Source organism: Halyomorpha halys, unplaced genomic scaffold (assembly GCF_000696795.3).
Source record: "Halyomorpha halys isolate HHAL.00 unplaced genomic scaffold, Hhal_1.1 Scaffold597.1, whole genome shotgun sequence".
In the NCBI taxonomy this organism is placed as follows: domain Eukaryota; kingdom Metazoa; phylum Arthropoda; class Insecta; order Hemiptera; family Pentatomidae; genus Halyomorpha; species Halyomorpha halys.
Window position 1 is genome coordinate 61,455 of NW_027112846.1, and position 10,623 is coordinate 72,077.

The following is a 10,623-nucleotide window of genomic DNA, read 5'->3' on the forward strand; positions in this document are numbered from 1 at the left end:
ACTATATATATATAAGAATGTTGTGTATGTAGTAATAATTTGGGAAGCACACCTTTTCAATAAAGTGTTTCTCTCCCTACAATCCATAAGACTTAAAAACGATTATTAACGCTGTTAGATTCATTCATTCATTAATTATTCTAAATAGAAATTATATACATATATATAATAAGTATAATAATGAAGATTAAAAAAAATCAATTTTTAATTAACAAGTTAATTATATTATTTCTGAAAGATGGTTTCCCCCAGTATTTCACTATCTAATCAAAGTTCATATGGCGTTATGTAGATATTTGTACACTTCAAGATCCTCCAAGGAAAACAAGTTCTGTATCTCGTTTTCAAAACAGGCTATTCATTTTTTAGATTACCGCTACTATTTTGTTTTTTAAAGTGCTGACGTGGACAGACAGCTGGTCGAGACGCTTCCGGCTCCCGACCATGGAAAACTAGAAATCATTTGGATGATTTGGATGGTTAGGAGACAGTAGGGATTTCTATCAATGGGGTTAAGCGGCAGGTAAGGAAGGGGGACTCTGTAAAGAAGAGTAGGGGGATAAAGCGCCTAAGTGGGGGAGAAGGCTGAGGAAAGGTGGGGGGAAAAGGAGTGTGAAGGAGTGGGGAGAGACAGCCACCACTGCGAGGGTTGTTGACCAGACGTCAGTGTGTAGAATGAAGTGAGGGGCGTAGAGGGTTAGTGACGGGGGTACGTCCGCTCTAGTGAATATTGGTGAGTCACCAAGCCCTTATCTAGTATCATTAAGGATAGTTTCCATTAGATCATATTCTTCTATAACCCCCTCCACGACCCAACTCTAACTATAAATCTATTTATCCAGTGCTAAAAATAGTGAAAAACAACAACAGTGCATCATGTATTTTAATAAGAGATAGCCCCATTAAAAATATTTATTAACCCATATAATAAAAATAATAATAATAATTAATCAGTAAATATTAAATTGAAAATTTGCTGTTATAACAATAATTGCATCTTAACATTTGTGAATTAACAGTCAATATAATATCGAGAATATATCAATTATAGTAACATAATTTTAGCAATAACGATTATTTTAGTTTACTAAATTTAAATAAGCTTAATTAATAATTAACATTATAACCCACTATAACAATATTTGTAATGTTTATATAACTTAAATTAATATTAGAATTGCATTCTGTCATAGAAAAAATCTAAAAGTAAATATTATGTTGCTAGTTAAATATTCATATGCACATATTTTTGTTCCCGTTACAATTATGAAGGTTGGTAATTGCTTCAATCCATTATTTATTTATGTTTAAATTTGTAATTTGCAATATTTTTTGCAATTTTACCATTGAGTTTCTTCCTTGTTCATATAATTTAATTATTGCTAAAATTATTCTTTATCTAAAAATAATTAATGCACTGTTAAGAGAAAAAAAAATTAATATTATTATTGTTACGTTAAAAGGCATTGGATGAAATTCGTAGGACTAATTATTTAGAAAGTAGTCGAATATAAAATAAAAATTACAAAATAATTAAACAGAAAATGTCTTTGTTTTCACGCATTTTAAATGGGAAACTAATTTGAAAATATTTACAAATTATATTATTGTAGACAGGCAGTAAGATCATAACACTGTCTGTCTAAATAAAATTGCGAAACTCCCGATGTATTCAGCGATGGAAACTTTCACATTTCAAAACCACACTACAATTTTAATGATTTGATTGCAAAAATGCAAATATCTGTTAACATTTTCTATTTCCATCATTACATTATTAAAATTTCGATGACATTTTATAAGTTGGTATTACTTTTGATTGATTTCAAAAGTATTTGAAGATATCAATTAAATGATTGAGTTTAAGAACTCTAACAATTGTGAAAAAAATTGAAATAAAATAACCAATATAAAATAAAATATATACAAACTGCACTATGCTTTAAATTATTGCTGAAAAGTTATTAAATACTAAATACGATTTCACCTGATGCCTAATTGTGAAATCGGTTTCTCCCCACACCTTTCAATAACACCTGCTCATGCATGTCTGTGGCTTATATATATAATGTCAATTTTTGTTTTGTTTTTTATTTTAATATTTCAGCCTCTTTGTGGATATTAATAAGGACAAACAGAGAGATGACATAGAATTAATTATTTGTTCATATCTTTTTGGTTGTATATTTGAATCAACAAAACATATTTAATACATATTGGGCGAGATCTTTTTGTTGAAATTTAGAGATATTCAATACAATATGAAAGGCTCAAATATGTTTGCAAGCTTAAAGCCTTTGATTTTTTTGTTTTTTTTTTATAAACATTTAATTAACACTTTGAAAAACTCTTTTGTGGTCTCCTGTGATGTAAGATATTGTTTGAAGCTTTACAGCCACAGAACCACAACCAATAACTACTGGTTTTTATTTTAATGGTCATTAAAAAAATAAAATAAAATGTTGAGATCTTGCCATTTTTGTTCTTTATCAGCTCAAGAAATTCAACATTTTTTTCAGGTTTATTGTAAATTTCAATTGAATATAGTTCTATTTGATACATAAACTATTTTTTTTTTAAATTAATATTTCGTTTAATATAATGATTTTAGCATCTAATTTATTAATTTATCATTTAAATTGACATAAATTGTAATTACTATGTGAGAAAGCGCTGGTTATGGGAGCTAGTCAATGCGGGTACAATAGAGTTTTAGTTGCACCAGGCCGCATCGTTTCATAGATGTGTTATATCACTACCTCCGGGTTCAACTTCCGTTCATAAAAAAGGAATTAACTCAATTTAAGGAATTCTCGAGGCTGGTATATCAGCTACCATCATAATTAAAAGCTTTTTATTCTCAACATAAAAATATTTAATTAGTCTCATTACTGCTTAAATTAGCAATAAAATAAAAAGCAGTTTGTTGATACTTTAAACAACAGAAATATATAAAAAAAGGGGGATGAATGATCACCAATTAACAAATACATGTACACAGACACACAGATCCACACACAAACACAAAGACACACCCATTGTGCCTCTTAGATAAAAAAGAATACAAAAAAAAGAATTCGCAACCCTTATAATTGGGGTGAGACAGGTGTATACTATATTCGCGATGTATACGGCATCATGGTTTAGTAGACTTTGCAAAATGAAGGCGCTCCGCTAAATTTGCATGCAGACCCGCATTCGCGAATTCCTTCCTCCTTTTTCAACCCACTCCTCTAGCCTGAAACAACAGTTGTTATTAGTTGACACTGTACTAAATAAATAGGGTTAATACTACGAGCTAATTATTTAATTAATAAAAAAAAAAGTTGTATTTAAAAAAAAAATATGTATGTTCCAGATTAAGAATTTCTATTTTTTTTAAATCTATTATAAAATAGATAGATATAATTTTAATTATATCAATTAAGGTGTCCTTTGAAATGTTACACAATAAAATATAAACATAAAATTCAGGTGTTGTGCAAACTATTTCAGGAAAGTTGTTTGGTTTATAATTTGTTATTGTAACTTTGAATTTATTAAAAAAAAATAAAATAAAAAATGGATGTTTTTATTTAACTCTTTTTTTTTTTTAATGTAGCCGAGGTTAAATATAAACGTTCATATTTTCAAATCAACTTTGTGCTTGATAAATAAAACGAAGAAAATAAACAATTAAATTGGTGAAAGGAGGTTTTTAAGAACGTTTCCAAAAAAAAAAGAAAAGTTATTTCATAAAAATGTTTTTAATTTTCATATGATATCCGAACCTGTTTCTTATCTGTGTACACATTCACAGAACCTTTGTTTAGTTGTCATCTTTACGGATTATGTTATATTCGTTGCCAACGATTATATTTAATAAATGGTGTCGAAATCCAGCTTTGGGCTCTCTCAAGAATAGATGAAGGATTTATGATGACTAAAAACATTGTTGAAATCCGTAGATGGATTGAAAACATGTAAATAAATCCAGGTATCCGACTTACTACGAATTTTATTTAAAAAAAAAATATGAGCTGCCAATTCATATTTAAAAAAATGCATATTTGTATGTTATGATAATTTACTATTAATATTTGTTTTACACTTTTTATGCAGGCTTTTTATTACTTTTATTAGATCAAGAAATTAAAAGCTGCGTATGAACAGTAATTTACTACAATTAACCCGTTTTCAAATACCATCGAAAACCTTTTGTCCTAATATTTATATTGGAATTTCGGGGCCAAATTGTTCGGGACGTGTGGTTTTAACCGAAATAGCAATAGGTTGGCAGGCACCGAACCCCACCACTGCATGCCTCACATCTCGACTAGATCTCTTGCATAACTCATCTATTTGACTAATATATACTGGTGAAATTTCCTCAACCGTTCATTAGCTCTTTTGGTAAATTACCAAAAAGGGGAAAGTGAGTTATAACGCTTTCCTATCCGAAAGAGGGAACCAAGAACTCGGGCAGATATTTATGCTAATATCTTTCGTAACAGATCGTTATAAGCTCATAAATGAAAAAAAATTATTCAGTCATTAATATTCTTTAATTATGTCGTGATTCTAATGAAAATTATTAAATAAAATAGTAAAATATAGGTTTAGTGGTATTTAGGTGAAGATAAACATTTTTTATTTATAAAGCATTTATTTAACGTTTCCTAGAATCTCACAAGCCATCTTCAGTTTTTTTTTCTAATTAAAATTAGGTTACTTTCAATCAAACTGCATTCACTGCACTGTTCCTACGTACAGTATAGTACAAGTCAGAAAAGCAGTCATTAAAATAAAAATAATAACATCAATAAAATTTCACTAAGTAGGATTATAATATGTTGTGTAACATGATTCTAAAAGTTATTTCTATTATAATATTTGCTTATTTGAATGGTGTTATACTGTGTATGTAAATAGTACAATGATTAACTGCAACCTGATTTGAATAAGATCATAGAAAAAAAAAACTGAAGATGGCTTGAAAATTTTGTCTTCAGGTTTTGTAAATTAAATAAATAAATTAACAATTACAGTGGTGGAGTATTTAGATCTAATTTCGTTGCTATAGCAATATATGGTTCGGAATACGATTATATTATAGCAATACGACTAGAAGGACATCATTCAAAAATATATAAGATGACTAAATAAAATGAACATTGAAGGCAAAAAATAAAATCTTTGGTCTGTTAATTAAAAACTCCTTATTCTATCACCTACTTCACAATCAAACTATCGACGTAAAAAAAATATATTTGTTCCTATGACAATCATAAATAGAAAAAAATAAATCAAAGAATTCGATTAATCAAATTTCAATTTATTTCTGTACATAACATATATACTTAAATAATGTTGAAATATTAAATAATCTTTTTGAGAATCGAGGCTCATAAGGGCAACATAAATATTGGAAAATTTATAAAAATAAGTAAGATTCTTTTGTAACTTTTTCTTAAGAAAATTTTGATTGATAATTTTCAATTTTGCATAGCAGACCAAAATGCAAGAAAAAAACGACTGGAGTATCTATAACTACTTTGACCTACTTAAAAATTCGTAATATGAAACCCGGTCGTGTTGTCCAACATGGTCCACCTGCCTCCTAGGAAAAAATAATTTTTCGAAACCGGTCTATTTTTTTCTATGAGCGTACGCAATGCACGTGTAGCTGACAAAAAATATAGATCCGCTATGAAGGGAGGTGGGGGGGGGATCAGTTTTTCCGCAATAACTGTTCCAGTAAGCTGAGTCAAACAGAATTGTTAACATGAAAACAAAATTTACATCCCAGCATCTGAATAATTCATCCTTTTGAAGGCGTTTTATCACCCCCTTATTTACTCTGTTACATCTCAATTGGGTTATGGAACCTTCATCTTTTATTTTACTATTTTCTCATACGTAATTACGATTTAAATAAATTAGGTAATATTATTATATCTATTATTATTATATAGTAATATTATTACTTCCCTTATTGGACATATTATGTACACTATACCAGTTATCATCAATGATTCAGGTCCTTGAAGCTGATTAATATTTTACTATTATGCTGTTACACATATATATATGAAGGGTTTAGAAACTAAGTGGCACAAGTGAAAATTTTATGAATAATAAATTATTTCTCTATCTTCCTCTGCCTGAACCAATTTTACGCTTTATGAAATTATCAATGAATTTACTATTGATAATTTCACAAATGCCACTAGAGAAGAGTACATTTGATTCAGGCTCGTTTTTATAATAAAAACATTTCTTATTATTTGCCAAATTGTCACTTTTACACCTTGGTTTCTCACCCTCTAGTATTATTTCTTTATTGGGAAAAAAAAGAGAAAGAAAATCCTGCTTGGTAAAATAGAAAAATAAAATACACAACATAGTGTGTTAAGGTCTTATATGACATAGATCATTTTAAACATTTAAAAAATTAAATAAATAAATATATGCTCAAAAAATATCTCCATCGACTTTGAAAGTATGAACAATTTATCCTGCTGGTCACACTATCAATGTGAGAGAGAAAACTTTAAGATTCATTAGAGTGTCCTTAACTAAATAAAAGTCAAACCTCATAAGCCGGAACTAACCACAAACCCTCCCCGAACTATTGCTCAAAGAAGCGCTGTCACCACAAATTGATATACTATTTTTCATTGGTAAATGAATAATATATATAAAAAAAAAAAATGAACTAAAGCGAAACCAGTGTCATCGTTACAGGGAAGGAGGGGTAGTTTCATCACCCCCTCCCAAAATAATTTTAAAAAAACAACATAAAGTTGAAAAGTTTGATAATCTGCAACAAATGGCGAAAATTGTGGTAAACACTATTCAAAATGTTATTTAGAAACGTATTTTTTCAAAAAATGTTCAAGAAAATGGCAAATTTCTGAGAATAGGGACCTCCGCTCAATTCGTAATCCGCTAAATATTGTTGGGAAATTTTAGATTTTGCTTCCCCCCCCCCCACAGTGATTTGCTGCAACAACGCCGCTGACTGAAACTTTTTCAATATACTATTGCAACTATTCTACTCAAGACTTAATTTATAAATAGTGTTTCACTTTCAAATTTCACTTAATTAACACACATTTAAAAAAAAAAAATACAAAAATAATTAAAATTTTAATTTTAAATTTGGATAACGGTCATAATACTCCCTATGTAAACATAGTCTAAAGCTATATAGAGAGCATTATTACAGAGAATAAATCATTATTATTAATTCTCAATTATATTCGAGTTTGAAAAAATATAGCAGCATAAAATACTACGCAGTGTAAAATCTGGAGTGTGCACAGTTTGGCCTGTTTGCGCGCTCGAATTAATTCGAGCGTACAAATTGAGGGTTTAATATATTATTAATAATATAAGTTTGTTATAATTATTTTTAGAGTGCTGCCAATGGGTAGTTTCTCTACACGCCTGTAACACTTCATTTTGACTAAGATCAAATTTACTGAATGTATTATATAATATACAGTTGTAAACTTCAATAAAGATATTAAAAAAAAAAAAAAGAGTTATTATTATTTCAATATTTTTCCTTCCCTACCTTCAACTTTATCCGTTGATCAGAAGATCGAACACGGAAATGGGTTGGATAATATGATGGGCTTTTTAGGAAGGGTGTCTGTAAAATATGGTTTGGCATTTCCTTGCCCTAACACTGTTCGGAAACCCTTCTTGTGAAAATATTCTGTAAGCTATATATGGGTAAGAATATAATACACAGATATAAAATATATTTAACTTTAAATTGGAATATATAATATGGATTGACATATAGTAGTTTTACCTAAAAAGATAATTTGAATGTTGATTTCCTATTTAACATACAAAATTAAAAATAATAATTAATCATAGACTACAAATGTAGGCAAAATTTTTTTTTTTTTAATGGTTTGTTCAATTATTTTATTTTTCGTTTTTGAACAATTCATTAATTGACATATTAATCGATTTATAAAAAAGTTTCGATATCCCTGTGAATTGTCAAGTCAGACTCAAGAAAAATTTGGACAAAAAAAAATTCAAAAATCGACTGGAAAGATTTTTTTTTTTAGAACTGGAGAAATTAGCCCGATGACTTCCAATGGAAATAGTTGGAAAATATTTTGTAGACTAGAAAATGTAAAACTTTGGAGTTTAATAATTTTATGTAACTTTTGGAATCAACCTTCAAACATTTCAAGGAGAATTTATCTTAATAATAATTTTTGTCTCATCAGAGAAAATGAATAAATATTAAAATTTAAAAAAAAAAATACATTGATCAACTTTTTATTTTGAATTTATTTCCAGAAGGTGCATAATCACGATTTCGATAAAGGATGCACGAATCAGATTGTAATTAGAGAATATCAGGGATGGAATAAATATTTATTTCAAATTTTTTTAGAATTTTAAGAAAATAATCAAAATCGATTTTTTGAATCGATTCTGCTTCCGGAATTTTTTCAGTGTGGCTGGACGAAATGGCCTAGTGCCACGTGATACGAACGAATTTGGCAACGTGCGTCCAGCTTTCTGAATCCATTATGTCATTCTATGCGTGTATATATTTATACATACGTTGGTATTTATACGAGTGTTCGCCTTTCGCCCACAATCTTATTTTAGTGGAATATGGGTCAAGATATACGCAACTTATACCCTCAAATAGCTCATTAATTATTAATATTGTTAATTAGATAAGGGTGTCCTGGAGTGGAATAAGCAGTCGGTTAATTAGGGGAAAATATATATGCATGCTGAGATTTAAAAGATTACCCGCAATTAAAATGTATTCAAATTTTTCGTTGAGGTCTATCGAGATGTCTATCTTTCGGTTTATCAAGAAAAATAATGAGGTCAGCAATTAAAAAAAAATCAGGCAATGCCATCATTAAATGCAACAATATAATCTTAAATAATTTTTTTTTCTCAATATGATTATTTCCTTGTTGAAGTAGTTTAGTTTCCCAATGTTTGTATAACCAATATAAAACTTTAGTTACTTTAGAAGTAGTATATACACAATGGTCCATAGATATAAAATAATATATATACAATAATAGATTTTCGTAAGATATCTAATTCCAAAACAATTTTATATTAATGATTTTCCGAACCAACGTGGCTTGAACGTCTGAAATGCCGTTTTTCCGACGAAAGTCTCCTCTTTCGGTTTTAAGCTAATATTTCAATAGTGGGGTCTTAGCGGGGCGGGTCCGGCGGGGAAGGATTGCCTTTTTTTATTATGATTTCCTCTTGTGAGATTGTGACATTTCGTACATCGACCAACCTACTCGCTATAATTGTCTGTTTAAAAAGTCAGATAAGTAAGACTACCATGGAGGGCTGGAGTGGAGGGTTTCATGCCGTTTTTCAAATACCAAAAAACCGCGAAGTATTTTTAACGGTTAATGACGATTTGCGGACAAACAATATGGCATATCGGACAAAAGAGAAGATCCCCCTTTCTGTAAGAATCTGTCATCATATTTTGATTATAACCCGGCCATCCATTGGTGAATTCGAATACCAATTATCAATTATAATTACGAATTCTTATAGGAAATTTAATTCTCAAACGACTTTTTCCTGGACGGTTGGTCGATATCCCGGATCGTTTGACGTCATTGAACACCATCCTATCCATCGGATCAACTAGATTTATGTGCGCAGTAAAAAAAGAATACAAAATCAACTTTAATATCAATTAAAAATATATTCATCACAATTAAGATATATAAACTTTTATTCCAAAATTCCGCCTGAACACTTTGTATTAGTGTATAGTTCCATAAATTTTCTCCTCATTTTCATTGTTTTCCACTATAAATACCATAACTTTTTTTTTTTTTTTATAAACGGGATATCGTATACTAGAGAAAGAAATACATTTGTTGAATAATTTCGGCTTAGGATGGTAATAGACTCGAATGATAATGTGAAGTATATCCCCTTTGTGCTGCATAATGAGGTCCTATTGTTATGGCTAAACCGATAATCCTACGTAATGAATTCTGCTATATTGTTCGTCAGTTTTCTTCACGTGTGAGAATTGTTTATGTTACAATGGGGAGTGCATGGGACGACAGTTAGTGATAGTATTGGTGTATTTGACTTGTATTAGACATATAAGTAATACAAATTTTAATAGCTACGTTAATTTATATTTAAAGGGGAAAAAATACCTCTTTCAACTAATAGTTGGTTTGTTTCTTATTAAAAATTTTATAAATTTTAAATAAATTATTTTTAAATTTGATCATTGAGGATAAATAATATGTAACAATACTTGAACTTAAGGAAATGTCAGAACTTCTTGTTTATGAATTTTTTGTTTTACCAATTTTTAAAATCTAATTGTGTGATTTCGACTATTTTTTTCATTAAAACCTGTCATTAAAAAAAGGATAATAATAATTAAAATAATTGTAATAGTTTTTTTGTAATCCTCTAGACATTAATTTATCACCAAACATATTTAATATCTTAATAATTATAACATTATTATATTGATAATAACAATTACAATATAGAATATATTCATTGTTAAGTGCCCAAATATAAAAAAATTACAAATACTTTCTACCAAACTTGAACTACTATAACTAAGCATAGTATAAA

At 28.9% G+C, this 10,623-nt stretch overlaps 1 protein-coding gene across 2 annotated transcripts in view; it reads left to right on the plus strand.

Annotated features, from left to right (window-relative positions):
- The first annotated feature begins 656 nt into the window (after positions 1–656).
- LOC106684645 (protein bric-a-brac 1) overlaps positions 657–10,623 on the plus strand; it is a 78,403-nt gene continuing 68,436 nt past the window's right edge. For both annotated transcript variants that reach the window (XM_014426853.3, XM_024360824.2), the window contains exon 1: positions 657–733. The gene's annotated coding sequence lies outside the window, so the exon portion shown is untranslated. The remainder of the gene's footprint in view (positions 734–10,623) is intronic.